This window comes from Lissotriton helveticus, chromosome 1_1 (assembly GCF_964261635.1).
Source record: "Lissotriton helveticus chromosome 1_1, aLisHel1.1, whole genome shotgun sequence".
Lineage (NCBI taxonomy): Eukaryota > Metazoa > Chordata > Amphibia > Caudata > Salamandridae > Lissotriton > Lissotriton helveticus.
The window spans coordinates 1,878,827,546-1,878,846,438 of NC_136057.1; the positions used below are offsets into that span (position 1 = coordinate 1,878,827,546).

General features: G+C 46.7%; 1 protein-coding gene across 1 annotated transcript in view; it reads left to right on the forward strand.

Annotated features, from left to right (window-relative positions):
• Window positions 1-18,893, forward strand: part of RASAL2 (RAS protein activator like 2) — a 770,134-nt gene that overhangs the window by 227,587 nt on the left and 523,654 nt on the right. The gene's annotated exons all lie outside the window — the stretch shown is intronic.

Here is an 18,893-nt window from a genome sequence, read left to right on the forward strand (position 1 = left end):
AGCATGCTGTGTAATACACAGGATTGTAGTTCACATGTTTTAAGCCACACCCTTAATTACTTAGGACACAGCCCTTTTAGAGACCGCCACTTATTTGGAGAGTGGTTTAAGTCCCACTTAATTGTAACAATAGAACAATGTCTCAACCGGTATATCATACAAGGGGATAAAGTAATGTGTGCATCAATCACCAAGCACAGAAAGGGGACACGGGAGACCAAGTAGCAGTGGAAAGGTTGTTATTTGCATATAGGGGCACAAAGGACAACTAAATTGCAGTAACCATAACAACCAAATGTGCGCTGGAAGTGTTACAGTGAATAAACGGCGCAGTGACACAAGTGATAAGGAGAACAACGTGAGGCGGCGATAAAAAAAATAGTGGACCAAACTAAAGTATTTACAATCTCAACACATGATTTCATTATTAGCGAATGACCCTTAGGAAGCAGCAAATAGCGTTGTCGAGTCAACGGCGTTTCAGCCTCTGTTAGCTTGAGGTCATCATCAGGACAATGGTTACACGAAAGGAAGTGTGCTCTGAAGGCACTCAGGAGGGCGAAGGCGAGTATACAAGGGAAGAATGCCACTTGTATGGACGCCGCAGGGGAGTGGTCTCTCAGCGTTCTGGATGTTACTGTGGTGAACTAATCTATCGAACTACTTCAATTATACTTTCCTAATGGCATCTACTACCCCTAAATGTTTCAACTTTATGAAACTCCTATTTCTGATTGGACAAGGCTGCGGGGATGATCATCACGCCATGCTAAGTTTTAATACTTTCTTAAGTTCAATTGTTTAAGTTCCTGCCCATTAATTTGGTCTCCCAAGCTTTATTTCCCACCCATATTAGCAAACTTAATCGACAACATTGTATATAATTTCACAGCTGTCCATTGAATCTTCAGGATGTTCAGCTAGCTGGTTCATGCAGCAATACCCACATGGGTTTTAGACTTTAGTATCTTCTAGAGGCCCAAATACGAACTAATAAAGAGGTCAAAGGTCAAAGTATTAGAATCAAAAATAAATTAATTCACTGTATACCGCCTATCTCTATTCTAATCCCATTTACTTAAAAAAAACTTTTTATGCATTAGCACTTAGTATATATCTTGTTTTAGTTTCAGCAAGGCAGATGCTTAGCACACGAGTTTTCAAGCGGCCATGTTAATTGCTATTGTGCAGAAGCAGAGTTTTCCCTCCAAAGGTTAAGTCATCATGCAGCTGACGCCTGCACAGTACATTTTCCCGCATTAGCAGCCATCTTTAATCTATCTTGGGTTACTTGTTAGTAAAACACATATGCAAGCTTCCTCGATCTTAAAATATACGGAATGTTATGCAAAATTAGCATTACAAACATTATTAATACTTTGTTACATGATTTGTATGAGAGGATTACTTCCGAGCAAATCTCTTTTATACGAGTCCCTGCTCCGTCAGGGGTGAGCGCACGGGTCGTGTGGGGATTGGATGGGAAGGCTGAGATCGTATGTCCTTGAAGTTACAGCTGTGATTCCTGTACTACAGCAGTTGTGAACAGTGATCTGAAGGGGAGTTGATCTTATAACTAGGACATCCATGATTCTTGCACCACAGCAGTGTGCACAGAAGGCTTCGTCAAAATGGGGGGTGGGTGTGGTTCTCCTAGTTCACTCTACTGAAAGTAGTAGATGTGTTCTCTCTCAGCCCAATAGCTGTGAGTATGGTTGTGGCCAGAGAACCACCATGCAGCTTTTTGAGATGGTGACTCAAGGCCGGCCCTATGGTATGGGTCACCCAGCATTGCCTTGAGCAGCGCTTTCGAGTTGCTGATGACTTTACCAAAAGTCGTTTATTTGGATTAGGGAAAGCATCAAAGACGGTTTCTGAATCAGTACTTGCAAACACCAGCTTGCACCTTTTCAGAGGGGTTAAATTCCTTTAGGAGAAAAGGTGCTGGGAAAAACAATAATCCGGCAAGTACTGTAAAAAAAATTGATGAATGTCTGCGTATTGCGGTGGATGCTTTTCCCCCCACTTTTTATTATTTGCATACAATCGGCGATATTGTGCTTAGGGTTTGTGCACTCCCTGACTACTTTACAGATTTTACACATTATATAACCGTCTGACGGATAGCACTGCGAACTGGCACCATTTTGAACAGCTCTCCGCTTCCACACAACAGTGCATATATTTCTTCACTTATATAGCACCTTCATACCACTGATTTGGCCGAAAGCGGCAGCCCTGATTGATATGTATGAGTGTGTGTTTAGTTTTGTTGGAGTCTTCTAGCAGGGTATGCTAACCATGACCATCAACTTGTTAAAAAAATTCGAAAAAGTTGCTTTCAAATGTTACTTCTGGGTTCATGTGTTATGTGCTTTCTGTTCTGTTTTTCTATGAACAGAGAATGCAACTCAGTATGGTGTCTCTGCGTCATCTATTGATATCAGGGGATAGATAAAGCGAGAATGTTTGCAGAAATTAGACAAACACAGATCATAAGAGATTGGTGGCGCTGGTGCATTCAGGGTTACATAGCAGAAAATGAATGAGCTGGTTGGATAATGCGTACTAGCAAGTCTGCACGTTGTTGGGACAAAGTAGGGAGCTCAGAATACTAGAGTTGCCTGCTTCTCACTTGGCATGGGTGAGAGGAGGTGCCCATTAGTTCAGCCTTGGAAAGTTCGAGTTCATCGCCTACAGTCTGGTCACTTGGCAGTTTATATACACATTGACATGCCATCATACTGTTCTATTCTTTCATTCAAGTGACAACTCTGTAAACGGAAGTACCCTCTTGGCCTCCCTGTTGTCTGTGAAGAAGCCAACTTCTAGAAGGCTGTTAATTTTTAGTCCCTCTATATAGGTCGCTCGACTGGATCAGTTGTGTACCTGGTTGATAATGCCAACATGTAACTTGGTGTTTAGTAATGGATGGTGAATATGTTGGATGGGCCAGGGTCACACTTTAGCCACTGTGCAGGGCTATACCAGTTGTTAAAGGCCTTAAACCGAGTTGTAGGCCAGAGCCACAGGTGAAGGCCTATAATAATAATTATGAAGGCATTCGTAGAGGGCACAGCTACCTCAACTGAGTTGGTTCGGCGCTGAAACAGACAACAGAGCAGTGGCGGCACAGATCTAGTCTTTACGATTAAATAGCCAGGTCTTCAAGGCCTTTCTAAATTCCTGTTCAGAGTGCATCATATGTAGTTGAAAAGGCAAGTCGTTCAGCCTATAATGAGGAAGAGGGCTTTTAACAACCGATGTAGCCCGAGGCGGAAGGGCTATTAGACTATTCGAACATCCCACCCACTAAGGGTAGAATGTTCAAAAATAAAAAGGAAGAAACATGAAGAGAAACATTAGAATGTTGGCTCTCTGGGCTCATATCAGCCATTAGAAGCCCGGAGCAACTCCATTGACTTCAACCGAGTGCTCCACATTCCAAGTGCTCTTTGTTTTATTTGTTAGAACATTCTGCCCTCGAGTGGCAGAATGTTCTAATAGCCTTATAGCCCTTTGTAGCTGAACTATACCGGCTATTAAAGTCCAGCTCCCTTGTTAAAGGCCTTTAACGCTGGAGCGGACCTTTAATAGCGGTATAGCCTGATACGGTGGGCTATAAGGCTATATTAACTGGGCCGCCACACCATGCACTATGCATTGAGCACTGCAGAACAATGTTACCCTCTTACAAGTTAGCCAGGTTCCTACAGAGTTGGGTTAAGGGATGTTGGCAGTGCTACTGTTTATACAATCAGTTACAAAAAGAACATTTGATGGACAGAATGCAGAACAATGTCATACATTCACCACAGTACAGAGATCTGGGCCTAAATGCATTGTTTTTTTGCTCACCACACCACCCTGGTTCAGACATGGCCATATGCAAATCAGCCTTCATCCTGTGAACAGTCCAGGCCGAACTGCCAAGCCATGTCTTCCCTGGACCGGAATCAAGCATCCTAGGACCGGTTTCTGGCTATCAGCCGTCTTCAGCCAGGATAGCTTGACTCCAGTGGCGTGGCGAGCACGGGACTCACGTCTGAGCATACCCGTCCCACTCGGGGTGACAAATGCAAAAACAACAGTTGATGGACAGAATGCAGAACAATGTCATACATTCACCCCAAAACAGAGATCTGGGCCTAAATCCATAGTTTTTTTGCTCACCACACCACCCTGGTTCAGACATGGCCATATGCAAATCAGCCGTCACCCTGTGCCTCATGGGAACAGTCCAGGCTGAACTGCCAAGCCATGTCTTCCTTGGATCGGAATTAAGCATCCTAGGACCGGTTTCTGGCTATCAGCCGTCTTCAGCCAGGATAGCTTGACTCCAGTGGCGTGGAGAGCACGGGACTCACGTCTGAGCATACCCGTCCCACTCGGGGTGACAAATGCAAAAACAATTGATGGGCGGAATGTTGCACAATGGCAAAACATTCACCCCCAGTCACAGATCTGGGTTTAATCCATCATTATTTTGCTCACCAGACCACCCCAGTTCAGACATGGCCATATGCAAATCAGCCTTCACCCTGTGCCTCATGGGAACAGTCCAGCCCGAACTGCCCGTGCTCTCCAGGCCACTGGAATCAAGCTAGCCAGGCTGATAAGGGCTGAAAGCCCGAAACCGCCCCTTGGATGCTTGTTTCCCGTCCAGGGAGGACCTGGCTTGGCAGTTCGGGTTGGACTGTTTCCATGGGGCACAGGGTCAAGACTGATTTGCATATGGCTGGGTTCAAACTGGAATGGCATGGTGAGCAAAAAAACGATGGATTTAGGCCCAGATCTCTGTACTGAGATGAATGTATGACATTGTTCTGCATTCTGTCCATCAACTGTGTTTTTTGCGTTTATACAATCAGGTCATCGTGCTGCTCTTGTAGCATAATGTTTATAGCATAAGTAGGGCTAAATATTTTGGAATGTGGACTATCGACGTGGGCCTTTGAAAATAAGGATTTCGGTCCGCGTGTTAAAATTCTAGTCATTATAATAAGCATTTTGTGTGGCAAAAAAAAAATTAATCTTTACGGAACTGTAGATCCTTGAGCCCTATGGTGGTTTAAAATATCTATCATTGTTACATTTCATGTCCTTAAGTTTTTTAATTTTTAAACTTTATTTTTCGGTTTTAACAATACAATTTGTGTCATATATTGACATAGTACATTTCTCCACCTACACATTTGCATCTTTCTTTGTAGTATATGCACACCCTGTTTTATTCTGCCTCCGTATATTAACATGACATCATTGCATTCTGGTTACATAGCAGATAAATTGCCCAGTTACAATGTCCCTACGTTTAGTCTAATTTTAATTGGATTAAGAGTGGCCTGAAATATCCTATTTGCAGAAAAACAAGCTGTCTTTGCTTGAACTACTGTAGCCATACTTTAATTATGCTGTGTTGTACCTCAAATAAGGGTAAGACCCTTTCTCTTCAATAAGGGTACCATGATTAACCATCAAAAATATTCAAGGGACTAAGTTTGTTAGAATGAGTGAGGGCAGGCAGGAAAAATGTATTTTATTGTTTTATTTTCAGGAATTAGGGGAATCTAGTCTCCAACCTAAAGTAATGAATTTGGGGTGATCATGTAAGATAATTAATGAATCCAGGACGCCCAGTAAAATGTAGTAGGTGCCGTCAGTTCTAGATACATTTTGGTCTCTTTCAGCTTGTAATGTGTACTCATCTGAAATTGTCCAGAAGCTCGGTAAACTGAAGGATTTTTTGCCCAAGGTTCTGGGTCAGGGTAGATGCTTGTGCGGACTGAAGGAAGACTGGCACCTGTGACCTACCACAGAGAAAGAGAAACTGAGCTGCCTAGTATGAGCAGGAACTCGATAACCGAGCAAAGGTGAACTGCCCCGGACACCGGAGGATCTTGCCGTCCAGCTAGCTGAGCCATACTGTAGACCTCTGTTTTACAGAAGCGTTGAGGAGCAGCAGGAGATTTTCCAAGTCTGGATCTGTGATACACTAACATTGCCCTGACCCGTCATTTATCGTCGCATATCATGTTAAATCCTATTTTTCTGCATTGCTAGTAGTGGGACTTTTATTTTTATTATTTCTCACAAAATCATTGGATGGTTTTGTAAGGCTGGTCAACCTAATTCCCGAATTATGTAAACCGTCTCTCTAGCCCTTATGGTTCAAAAGTATCAATGTTTAGATGCTTCTTAGTTTGTAACATATTGCCTGGCATCTTTCATTCTGTCAACTGGAGTCTAAAGAATATCATAATAAGAGAAGTGAAAGCCAAATCCTTTTGTTGGCAACCGAGAATTCAGATTCCTTCCCTATAAGAATACATGGTTTACTGCTGCACTATTTTTGGGAATGTAGAGGCTTTCCAGAAGGCAGCAGAACCTTCTTATTTGTTTTGGTGATGATAATGTTAACTGCTTTATACATCCAATGTGTAAAAAATGACCTCTTCTTTTGAGAAGATATGGTTCTGACTGGACATTGAGATTTTGTGATAACTCTGCCAACCTATATTTGAGTTCCAATCTCCTGACTCGTCTGGGCATAAGCCTTGATTGGTCTTCCTTGCTACTCCAGGAGAATCAGTTTTGCAAAGGGAGTATATTGGTTTCCAAGTTGGACAGCAGTAATACCTAAGGTCCTGGGACTCCAGTGATAAATGGCAAATCCCACCACTGTAGAGTAACAGCAAACTGCCCAAGAGAAAAGGTCCCACGTGGGCATTTTAAGTATTTATATACCATTTTGTTCTCCACCTCACCCTCCATCTTAATATGAACCAGTACAAATCTAATTGGTTGCCATCTTGGAGTCAAACTTGTCAGGCCGTCTTACTCCCATGTCCTCTTCTAAAATGTGAAGAAATTATTTCTTCCATTTCTGAGAAGTCTTCCGGTGTGCATCACAGTAGAAATCCATCATATATAAAAATTGCACTCTAACTTCTGTGACTTGTTGTAGAGTCAATGTATTGAAAGCAGCTATGTCTTCCTCCACCGCCATGATTGTCCCATAGGAGGGACTGCATCTGGACTAAGGGTGCTCTAACAGTAGAGGTACTAGTTAGGGCATCCTAAATTACTCAAGTGTTTTTCATTAACTTTGATGAAAGATCATTCCTGTTATGGTTGGGGTACACATCCTGGACACTTTGTTCATTACTGTACAATGTTCACATTGTCTTCTAAGGCGCCTATCAATTTGGTTGATACAGATTTGAAAACCTCTTAGACAACTGCACAAATCTGTAGTGTTCTATAACAAATATGGCTCAGTAACTCGCTGACGGTGTGCCACAAGGCTTACTCTTTTGGTCCCCACCCATGGAACAAAGGATCTTCTGCTTTGGTGGCCTTTTTATTAACTGCACATAGACAGTTTGAAGAAGTATTCCCTAAGAGTCAAGTCCCTGAATAGAAGTCTCCTACCTGTGGAAGAACAGGATCCTGGAAGTGATTCACTGTCCTAAGCTAACTGATAGAAACCTGCCACCATGGGAACACAAACAAATGGTGCTCAATCCACCTATGGGGAAGGACTTGTCTGGAAAGTCGCTAAGTCGGGTAGGTGTGACAAAGGAGAAATACTTGACCTCTGCGTTGCTTCCTAGTGATAGTCATACAAAACCTGGGCTGGGAACATATATTTGGTGGTCAAATTAAAAATCTCACACTATCACGTTAATAAAGGGAACTGGGTGCTTATGAGAAGAACTCCAGGCACGGCTCATTTGGGGTCTGCTGAGGAGCCAGCAACCTACGAGGGGGTCAGAGGTAACTGCACAAGAAAGCAGACAAACTGACAACCTCTGGCTGCATAAATAAAAACATGTGTCTAAATAAATGAAATCACAATTAAAAAAAACTTGACTTTAGACCAAACTATGGCCAACCGAGGCAGGAAAAAATGAGTTAAAATTTGCTGAAACATCAATGCGTTTAATTAGCTATGCTAGTACTTTGGAAGTGTATGAGGAACCTCTTGGGCAGGTGCACACTTTTACTAAATGTTACCATTTGCATTTGAGTGCCATGTCTGATGTAATGTTTTTGCAAGCTACAAAATATCTGATAAATCTTCTCTGTTAACCTTTCCACCTGCTACTACCATCTTCCTTGAGGTTTCCGGTTGGAGGAACTGACAATTTTCTAGTGCTGATAAAGAACGCAACAGTGTTTCTCGGTGTTCTGGTCCTACTACGTGGTATCCCTTCACCCACTCAGATTCCTTCTCTTTCTTTTATTGTTTTCTCCATTGGTTTATGATTTGGAGGTGTAATTGAGGAAATCTGTTGATGGTGATACATGTGCCAAGCCCAGGTGATTAGTATGAGGGATTGTGACACAACGCAAGCAATTTTACTATGACTGGGATAAGGCCACTGATTGTGGTGCTCTTTGAGGACCTGGACTTGTAGAAGCTTCTCCGCAAGGCGAGCATGACTTAATCTTTAAACCAATAAATCCCACTTTCAAACTCTACCGCATTGAGCTCCCCAGGCAAACTGAAAACACAGGTTCTGTAAAGGTTTATTTCTCTTCTTTCAGCGAAGCAGATCTTTGTCTTATTTCCGGGAATGGAAAGTCCGCCCACGGTAATTTGCTATAAATTGATCAGAAACACTGCTCTTTAATAAAACCCCACGCGGGGCTCTTCTCATTCACAGCAGAAGAATGAGGCGAGCAGGTGGTGCCTCCATTATGGTATCGGGCCTGCACACAACGGGTTATTGGAAGTGAGAAGCCCATAGGGAGAATTTAATTTCTCACGCCCGCTGTTCTCCTAAAAACGCACCATTTGAATGGAACAGAGATGTAGTTATTGTGCTGTTAAATTTGCAGTCTGCTTCGATAGTGGATGCTGTGAACATGATAATTGCACGCTTTCAGGAGTGGTCAAGGAAGACTTGCGGCTACAGGAAGTCTGCTCTGGACAATGAGTTGCTTAAGCAGGTGGAAGTGTTTCATAGCACCTATGATTTTGTGTGATTTAAAAGATTATCACAGTTTCCACTTTCTTTTTGCACTGTGACCCCTTCTGCTGTCTTACCAGGCTGTTTTTCAAGTCTTGATCCTCTTCCTTATTGTGAGCAGTACCCACCGGTCTATAGATTTCAGCTGTATTTTGTGTAAACTGAAAATCTTGTTCAGAGGTGGAGTTTTGACAGTATGATTTTAGTGCCTGACCTATTTGAAAATAAAATGGAAGGCATTGGTCCAATTGCTTTTTAGGTTTTGCCTAGCGAAAGCTGCGCTCTGCGCAGCTTTTCGCGCAGGCGAAATCCTGTTGAGAACTGTAGGGTGCTTTGGGTCGGCCCTCGTCATTGATTGGCTGGCTCCGTAAACGGAGCCTTGCCATTGGACGAGGGGCCTGTCCGTCAATGCCGGACCAGACACGGGGGCGTTCCTGACATTCTTTGCCTTTTGCCGACGTCACGCGACGCCGGGAACGCCCCCGAGTCTGGTCCGGCATTGCCGGCACCTCCCTTGCTCTACTGTCATCACCACAACACTGCGCCCATTTTATCCCAAGCTAAACACTCGGAGAGGCGCAGTGACCGGGTCTTTGAAGGCCGCTCTCCCAATGAAAACAAGTTTTCTCTCCGAGTCAGCACGAGCAGGAAGACGAGCAGCGCGCCTCCCAGCTGGCCTCTCGCATCAGCATCCAGAGCTGCCCTGCGCGGTGTGTAGCTTCAGTGGAGCTTCAGAGTGCAGAGTGGAGCTTCAGAGTGGAGCTTCAGAGTGGAGCTTCAGAGTGGAGCTTCAGAGTGGAGCTTCAGAGTGGAGCTTCAGAGTGGAGCTTCAGAGTGGAGCTTCAGAGTGCAGAGTGGAGCTTCAGAGTGGTGCTTCAGAGTGCAGAGTGGAGCTTCAGAGTGCAGATTCAGAGTGGAGCTTCAGAGTGCAGAGTGGAGCTTCAGAGTGGAGCTTCAGAGTGCAGAGTGGAGCTTCAGAGTGGAGCTTCAGAGTGCAGAGTGGAGCTTCAGAGTGCAGAGTGGAGCTTCAGAGTGCAGAGTGGAGCTTCAGAGTGGAGCTTCAGAGTGCAGAGTGGAGCTTCAGAGTGGAGCTTCAGAGTGCAGAGTGGAGCTTCAGAGTGGAGCTTCAGAGTGCAGAGTGGAGCTTCAGAGTGGAGCTTCAGAGTGGAGCTTCAGAGTGGAGCTTCAGAGTGGAGCTTCAGAGTGGAGCTTCAGAGTGGAGCTTCAGAGTGGAGCTTCAGAGTGGAGCTTCAGAGTGCAGAGTGGAGCTTCAGAGTGCAGATTCAGAGTGGAGCTTCAGAGTGCAGAGTGGAGCTTCAGAGTGGAGCTTCAGAGTGGAGCTTCAGAGTGGAGCTTCAGAGTGGAGCTTCAGAGTGGAGCTTCAGAGTGGAGCTTCAGAGTGGAGCTTCAGAGTGGAGGAGTGGAGCTTCAGAGTGCAGAGTGGAGCTTCAGAGTGGAGCTTCAGAGTGCAGAGTGGAGCTTCAGAGTGGAGCTTCAGAGTGCAGAGTGGAGCTTCAGAGTGGAGCTTCAGAGTGCAGAGTGGAGCTTCAGAGTGGAGCTTCAGAGTGCAGAGTGGAGCTTCAGAGTGCAGAGTGGAGCTTCAGAGTGGAGCTTCAGAGTGCAGAGTGGAGCTTCAGAGTGCAGAGTGGAGCTTCAGAGTGCAGATTCAGAGTGGAGCTTCAGAGTGCAGAGTGGAGCTTCAGAGTGCAGATTCAGAGTGGAGCTTCAGAGTGCAGAGTGGAGCTTCAGAGTGCAGATTCAGAGTGGAGCTTCAGAGTGCAGAGTGGAGCTTCAGAGTGGAGCTTCAGAGTGCAGAGTGGAGCTTCAGAGTGGAGCTTCAGAGTGGAGCTTCAGAGTGGAGCTTCAGAGTGGAGCTTCAGAGTGGAGCTTCAGAGTGGAGCTTCAGAGTGGAGCTTCAGAGTGGAGCTTCAGAGTGCAGAGTGGAGCTTCAGAGTGGAGCTTCAGAGTGGAGCTTCAGAGTGCAGAGTGGAGCTTCAGAGTGGAGCTTCAGAGTGCAGAGTGGAGCTTCAGAGTGCAGATTCAGAGTGGAGCTTCAGAGTGCAGAGTGGAGCTTCAGAGTGCAGATTCAGAGTGGAGCTTCAGAGTGCAGAGTGGAGCTTCAGAGTGCAGATTCAGAGTGGAGCATCAGAGTGCAGATTCAGAGTGGAGCATCAGAGTGCAGATTCAGAGTGGAGCTTCAGAGTGCAGAGTGGAGCTTCAGAGTGGAGCTTCAGAGTGGAGCTTCAGAGTGGAGCTTCAGAGTGGAGCTTCAGAGTGGAGCTTCAGAGTGGAGCTTCAGAGTGGAGCTTCAGAGTGGAGCTTCAGAGTGGAGCTTCAGAGTGCAGAGTGGAGCTTCAGAGTGGAGCTTCAGAGTGGAGCTTCAGAGTGGAGCTTCAGAGTGGAGCTTCAGAGTGGAGCTTCAGAGTGGAGCTTCAGAGTGGAGCTTCAGAGTGGAGCTTCAGAGTGGAGCTTCAGAGTGGAGCTTCAGAGTGGAGCTTCAGAGTGGAGCTTCAGAGTGCAGAGTGGAGCTTCAGAGTGCAGAGTGGAGCTTCAGAGTGCAGAGTGGAGCTTCAGAGTGCAGAGTGGAGCTTCAGAGTGCAGAGTGGAGCTTCAGAGTGGAGCTTCAGAGTGCAGAGTGGAGCTTCAGAGTGGAGCTTCAGAGTGCAGAGTGGAGCTTCAGAGTGGAGCTTCAGAGTGCAGAGTGGAGCTTCAGAGTGGAGCTTCAGAGTGCAGAGTGGAGCTTCAGAGTGCAGATTCAGAGTGCAGAGTGGAGCATCAGAGTGCAGATTCAGAGTGGAGCATCAGAGTGCAGATTCAGAGTGGAGCTTCAGAGTGCAGAGTGGAGCTTCAGAGTGGAGCTTCAGAGTGGAGCTTCAGAGTGGAGCTTCAGAGTGGAGCTTCAGAGTGGAGCTTCAGAGTGGAGCTTCAGAGTGGAGCTTCAGAGTGGAGCTTCAGAGTGCAGAGTGGAGCTTCAGAGTGGAGCTTCAGAGTGGAGCTTCAGAGTGGAGCTTCAGAGTGGAGCTTCAGAGTGGAGCTTCAGAGTGGAGCTTCAGAGTGGAGCTTCAGAGTGGAGCTTCAGAGTGGAGCTTCAGAGTGGAGCTTCAGAGTGCAGAGTGGAGCTTCAGAGTGCAGATTCAGAGTGGAGCTTCAGAGTGGAGATTCAGAGTGCAGAGTGGAGCTTCAGAGTGGAGCTTCAGAGTGGAGCATCAGAGTGGAGCATCAGAGTGGAGCATCAGAGTGGAGCATCAGAGTGGAGCATCAGAGTGGAGCATCAGAGTGGAGCTTCAGAGTGGAGCTTCAGAGTGGAGCTTCAGAGTGGAGCTTCAGAGTGGAGCTTCAGAGTGCAGATTCAGAGTGGAGCTTCAGAGTGGAGCTTCAGAGTGGAGCTTCAGAGTGGAGATTCAGAGTGCAGAGTGGAGCTTCAGAGTGGAGCTTCAGAGTGGAGCTTCAGAGTGGAGCTTCAGAGTGGAGCATCAGAGTGGAGCATCAGAGTGGAGCATCAGAGTGGAGCATCAGAGTGGAGCATCAGAGTGGAGCATCAGAGTGGAGCATCAGAGTGGAGCTTCAGAGTGGAGCTTCAGAGTGGAGCTTCAGAGTGGAGCTTCAGAGTGCAGATTCAGAGTGGAGCTTCAGAGTGCAGAGTGGAGCTTCAGAGTGGAGCTTCAGAGTGGAGCTTCAGAGTGGAGCTTCAGAGTGGAGCTTCAGAGTGGAGCTTCAGAGTGGAGCTTCAGAGTGGAGCTTCAGAGTGGAGCTTCAGAGTGGAGCTTCAGAGTGGAGGAGTGGAGCTTCAGAGTGGAGGAGTGGAGCTTCAGAGTGGAGGAGTGGAGCTTCAGAGTGCAGAGTGGAGCTTCAGAGTGGAGCTTCAGAGTGCAGAGTGGAGCTTCAGAGTGGAGCTTCAGAGTGCAGAGTGGAGCTTCAGAGTGGAGCTTCAGAGTGGAGCTTCAGAGTGGAGCTTCAGAGTGGAGCTTCAGAGTGGAGCTTCAGAGTGGAGCATCAGAGTGCAGAGTGGAGCTTCAGAGTGGAGCTTCAGAGTGGAGCATCAGAGTGCAGAGTGGAGCTTCAGAGTGGAGCTTCAGAGTGGAGCATCAGAGTGCAGAGTGGAGCTTCAGAGTGGAGCTTCAGAGTGGAGCATCAGAGTGCAGAGTGGAGCTTCAGAGTGGAGCTTCAGAGTGGAGCATCAGAGTGCAGAGTGGAGCTTCAGAGTGGAGCTTCAGAGTGGAGCATCAGAGTGCAGAGTGGAGCTTCAGAGTGCAGATTCAGAGTGGAGCTTCAGAGTGCAGAGTGGAGCTTCAGAGTGCAGATTCAGAGTGGAGCTTCAGAGTGCAGAGTGGAGCTTCAGAGTGGAGCTTCAGAGTGGAGCTTCAGAGTGGAGCTTCAGAGTGGAGCTTCAGAGTGGAGCTTCAGAGTGGAGCTTCAGAGTGGAGCTTCAGAGTGGAGCTGCAGAGTGGAGCTGCAGAGTGGAGCTGCAGAGTGGAGCTGCAGAGTGGAGATTCAGAGTGCAGAGTGGAGCTTCAGAGTGCAGATTCAGAGTGCAGAGTGGAGCTTCAGAGTGCAGATTCAGAGTGCAGAGTGGAGCTTCAGAGTGCAGATTCAGAGTGGAGCTTCAGAGTGCAGAGTGGAGCTTCAGAGTGCAGATTCAGAGTGGAGCTTCAGAGTGCAGAGTGGAGCTTCAGAGTGGAGCTTCAGAGTGGAGCTTCAGAGTGGAGCTTCAGAGTGGAGCTTCAGAGTGGAGCTTCAGAGTGGAGCTTCAGAGTGGAGCTTCAGAGTGGAGCTTCAGAGTGGAGCTTCAGAGTGGAGCTTCAGAGTGCAGAGTGGAGCTTCAGAGTGGAGCTTCAGAGTGCAGAGTGGAGCTTCAGAGTGCAGAGTGGAGCTTCAGAGTGCAGATTCAGAGTGGAGCTTCAGAGTGCAGAGTGGAGCTTCAGAGTGCAGAGTGGAGCTTCAGAGTGCAGAGTGGAGCTTCAGAGTGGAGCTTCAGAGTGGAGCTTCAGAGTGGAGCTTCAGAGTGGAGCTTCAGAGTGGAGCTTCAGAGTGGAGCTTCAGAGTGGAGCTTCAGAGTGGAGCTTCAGAGTGGAGCTTCAGAGTGGAGCTTCAGAGTGCAGAGTGGAGCTTCAGAGTGCAGAGTGGAGCTTCAGAGTGCAGAGTGGAGCTTCAGAGTGCAGAGTGGAGCTTCAGAGTGCAGAGTGGAGCTTCAGAGTGGAGCTTCAGAGTGCAGAGTGGAGCTTCAGAGTGGAGCTTCAGAGTGCAGAGTGGAGCTTCAGAGTGGAGCTTCAGAGTGCAGAGTGGAGCTTCAGAGTGGAGCTTCAGAGTGGAGCTTCAGAGTGGAGCTTCAGAGTGGAGCTTCAGAGTGGAGCTTCAGAGTGCAGAGTGGAGCTTCAGAGTGGAGCTTCAGAGTGGAGCTTCAGAGTGGAGCTTCAGAGTGGAGCTTCAGAGTGGAGCTTCAGAGTGGAGCTTCAGAGTGGAGCTTCAGAGTGGAGCTTCAGAGTGGAGCTTCAGAGTGGAGCTTCAGAGTGGAGCTTCAGAGTGGAGCTTCAGAGTGGAGCATCAGAGTGGAGCATCAGAGTGGAGCATCAGAGTGGAGCATCAGAGTGGAGCATCAGAGTGGAGCATCAGAGTGCAGATTCAGAGTGGAGCTTCAGAGTGCAGAGTGGAGCTTCAGAGTGCAGATTCAGAGTGCAGAGTGGAGCTTCAGAGTGCAGATTCAGAGTGGAGCTTCAGAGTGCAGAGTGGAGCTTCAGAGTGCAGAGTGGAGCTTCAGAGTGCAGATTCAGAGTGGAGCTTCAGAGTGCAGAGTGGAGCTTCAGAGTGCAGAGTGGAGCTTCAGAGTGCAGAGTGGAGCTTCAGAGTGCAGAGTGGAGCTTCAGAGTGCAGAGTGGAGCTTCAGAGTGCAGAGTGGAGCTTCAGAGTGGAGCTTCAGAGTGCAGAGTGGAGCTTCAGAGTGGAGCTTCAGAGTGCAGAGTGGAGCTTCAGAGTGGAGCTTCAGAGTGCAGAGTGGAGCTTCAGAGTGGAGCTTCAGAGTGCAGAGTGGAGCTTCAGAGTGGAGCTTCAGAGTGGAGCTTCAGAGTGGAGCTTCAGAGTGGAGCTTCAGAGTGGAGCTTCAGAGTGGAGCTTCAGAGTGGAGCTTCAGAGTGCAGATTCAGAGTGGAGCTTCAGAGTGGAGCTTCAGAGTGGAGCTTCAGAGTGGAGCTTCAGAGTGGAGCTTCAGAGTGGAGCTTCAGAGTGGAGCTTCAGAGTGGAGCTTCAGAGTGGAGCTTCAGAGTGGAGCTTCAGAGTGGAGCTTCAGAGTGGAGCTTCAGAGTGGAGCTTCAGAGTGGAGCTTCAGAGTGCAGAGTGGAGCTTCAGAGTGCAGAGTGGAGCTTCAGAGTGCAGAGTGGAGCTTCAGAGTGCAGAGTGGAGCTTCAGAGTGCAGAGTGGAGCTTCAGAGTGCAGCTTCAGAGTGGAGCTTCAGAGTGCAGCTTCAGAGTGGAGCTTCAGAGTGGAGCTTCAGAGTGGAGCTTCAGAGTGGAGCTTCAGAGTGGAGCTTCAGAGTGGAGCTTCAGAGTGGAGCTTCAGAGTGGAGCTTCAGAGTGGAGCTTCAGAGTGGAGCTTCAGAGTGGAGCTTCAGAGTGGAGCTTCAGAGTGCAGAGTGGAGCTTCAGAGTGCAGAGTGGAGCTTCAGAGTGCAGAGTGGAGCTTCAGAGTGGAGATTCAGAGTGGAGCTTCAGAGTGGAGATTCAGAGTGGAGCTTCAGAGTGGAGCTTCAGAGTGGAGCTTCAGAGTGGAGCTTCAGAGTGGAGCTTCAGAGTGGAGCTTCAGAGTGGAGCTTCAGAGTGGAGCTTCAGAGTGGAGCTTCAGAGTGGAGCTTCAGAGTGGAGCTTCAGAGTGGAGCTTCAGAGTGGAGCTTCAGAGTGCAGAGTGGAGCTTCAGAGTGGAGCTTCAGAGTGCAGAGTGGAGCTTCAGAGTGGAGCTTCAGAGTGCAGAGTGGAGCTTCAGAGTGCAGAGTGGAGCTTCAGAGTGCAGAGTGGAGCTTCAGAGTGGAGCTTCAGAGTGGAGCTTCAGAGTGGAGCTTCAGAGTGGAGCTTCAGAGTGGAGCTTCAGAGTGGAGCTTCAGAGTGGAGCTTCAGAGTGGAGCTTCAGAGTGGAGCTTCAGAGTGGAGCTTCAGAGTGCAGAGTGGAGCTTCAGAGTGCAGAGTGGAGCTTCAGAGTGCAGAGTGGAGCTTCAGAGTGCAGAGTGGAGCTTCAGAGTGGAGCTTCAGAGTGTCAAGAGCAATGCCAATAGCTCTAACTTTAACAAAGGCAAAACCATTGCATTGTAAATGCTTGTTTCATCTTTCTGAGTAACGTCCATACTTGCTAGTACCGGGATCCTATGGGTATAGTAGTCATTTGGACAAAACTTGGTTTAATCAAGGGCAAGATGAATCAAAGCATACATCTGCTTTCTGTTTTTTGTCACTAGTTTTAAGAGTGTTTTTGAGGAATTGACCATGTCAGGGTTTCTGTGGGTGTCTCTTGCTGGTGTGCTCCATTTTCCATTTGTGGTAGAAACAGTCCAGAGCAAAGTCACTCGATGTGGCATAGAGATTTGCTTCATGGTTCTGTATTCTTGAAATAATTATTAAAAAATGTCCCTCAAACATTCTAGTATCCAGTTTGTTCATTTTGGAGAATGCTGTTGCTTCACCTACCATGTAGCCACCGCCATTACTCAACGTACCTATTCTGGGATCTCATTGTTTGTTTGACTGTGCCATCACTGATTTTAAAATGTTTGTTTTGATGCATCGGGTCGTCTATAATAATGATAATATCTGTGTAATGTGATGCAAACTACGGACCCGTTTAGCTGTAAATATCAGATCTTGGTATTGCTCAATGAAGTGCTAATTAGCCTTTTGACCTTGGAAGTACAAGACTAAACTGACCTGAGGAACCTCGATCCTGTGGCCTTCATCTGCTGGATGCAATAGACCATTGACAAAAACATATGTTTAACTTAGCCCCCTGTGCTGCCATGCATCCGCTTACGACCTTTGGCAACCCTCTCAAAAGCGCTTAGAGACCTTTCGGTGATTAGGCACTATACAAAAATTATTTAATATAACATAACATTGGCGTATTTTACTTGTTTATATAGAAAGGGGTCATTACCCGGGAGGCACAGCATTGCCAAAGCTCCATTTCAACGGAATGTTACAATAGGTAACAGTATGGCTTCTTCCGCCATTTTTGGTTCGATTAGTAAGTCTTTGGCTCACTTGAGAAGGCATCCTTGTCTAGAAAACTATAGATCTGAAGCGACCGTCACATTTTACGCCGATGATAATCTGATGCTTTTTCACCAGTACATTTGTGCACTAATCTCCGACTAAAGACCTCTAGGATATAGGTTGCCATATTTATTTTTTGTCTTCGGCAAGTCTGGCTGCACAACCTGCAGAATTCTTTACTTCTAAAAGTCTAGTCTGTTGCCTCTTTTGTGATAAACAAGGAGGAATGCTCATTTTTCAAAATTAACTAAGTTACAATTATATTGCATTCAAAAGTATCGATTTTGCAATCCTCATCTGTCATCGATCTCATCCTCCACATCCTCCAACACCCAGGATGTCACTGCGCACCAGCAGGATCTGACATCACAAGGACCTTTCCTAACTTTGTCCCAAAGGCTTAATCAGCAAACCAAAGCTGTGAAATGCACATCTGACTTGTGCATTGAGGTCTCATGTCATTAATTGGTGAATAAGCAAATGGACCTTACAGGCACATTGTATAACAATCTTTTAAGGTTCCAATGTCGTTACTAAATTAGAAGACCCTGGTTACTACTTATAAAATCTACTGTTTTTCATTCTGAATTCCAAGAAAGTGACTTTCTGTAATCCAGGCGCTTGATGTCTGGTCATAAATTGTTTGTTTTGAATACATCTTCATCTGTGGTATCCATGGCTGCCTGACTGACCGGTTGAGGAACAAATCAATGATTGGTTGTTCTACCCATATAGATGCTAATTCAGCCTTCATGCTTCGTGCGTTTATTACGTGCTCTGACTGCTAGATGTCTTTTGGCTTGCTGATCAGGCCGGTAATACCGATTTGGGTGCAAACAGGAGTATTTATGCAAAATTGACTTCACATGCCACCAGTTTTTCCTTCACAACTGTCGCCATGTTTTGTGTAGGGAAAATGCACATACTTTCAGCTTTGCATCTCAGAACGAGGGAAAGCGTGCACGATTACTGAGTTATCCCCTAGCCCTATTGGCAGAATGTGTTCTGATGCGGTAATACCACAGCCGAGAAAAATGAAACAACTCTGCTGTGTGGGTAATACACTGTGCTGTATTAGTTCATTTCACTGGTGCACTTGGAATGAACCCTTAAATATCTCAATAGCTTTAGCAGACCTTCGCGCCTCAATGTCTCCCGGTCATGTTGAACCCCACTAACTCTTGGCATACGTCTTGACACTGAGCGGACTGTAGCCTGATTCTGAAGAATTTACGTGTTTTCCATTGCTTGTTTGGGAACCTTCTGGTAGTTGTTTTGCTTCCTTGCAGTGTCTTTGCAGATTGGTGCTCTAGTTTCAGATTAGTTCTGAAGTTTCGTTAGAATAGTGTCCAAGGGCTGTGGCGGTTCTTGGGACCAGTGGGGGGGATATTGGAAAATCCATAGCCAGCCTAGCTGCTTAGGCTTTCCACCATAAGACCTCAACCAGCTGGAGAAGCTGATACGCCATTTGTAGAACCCCAAACTCCACACATTTGTCTCTTTCCACCGAAATGCTGCAGTCACTTGCACTATTTGGAGATATGCCCTAGTACTTTGATTCCGGATTAGTGAGTGCCGACACAAGTCATTTTTGTGTGTCTATTTTAAGCCATTATTTTCACAGAACTTTGAACCATCACTCTGATTGGCCCAGGCAATCTTTGTGGTTT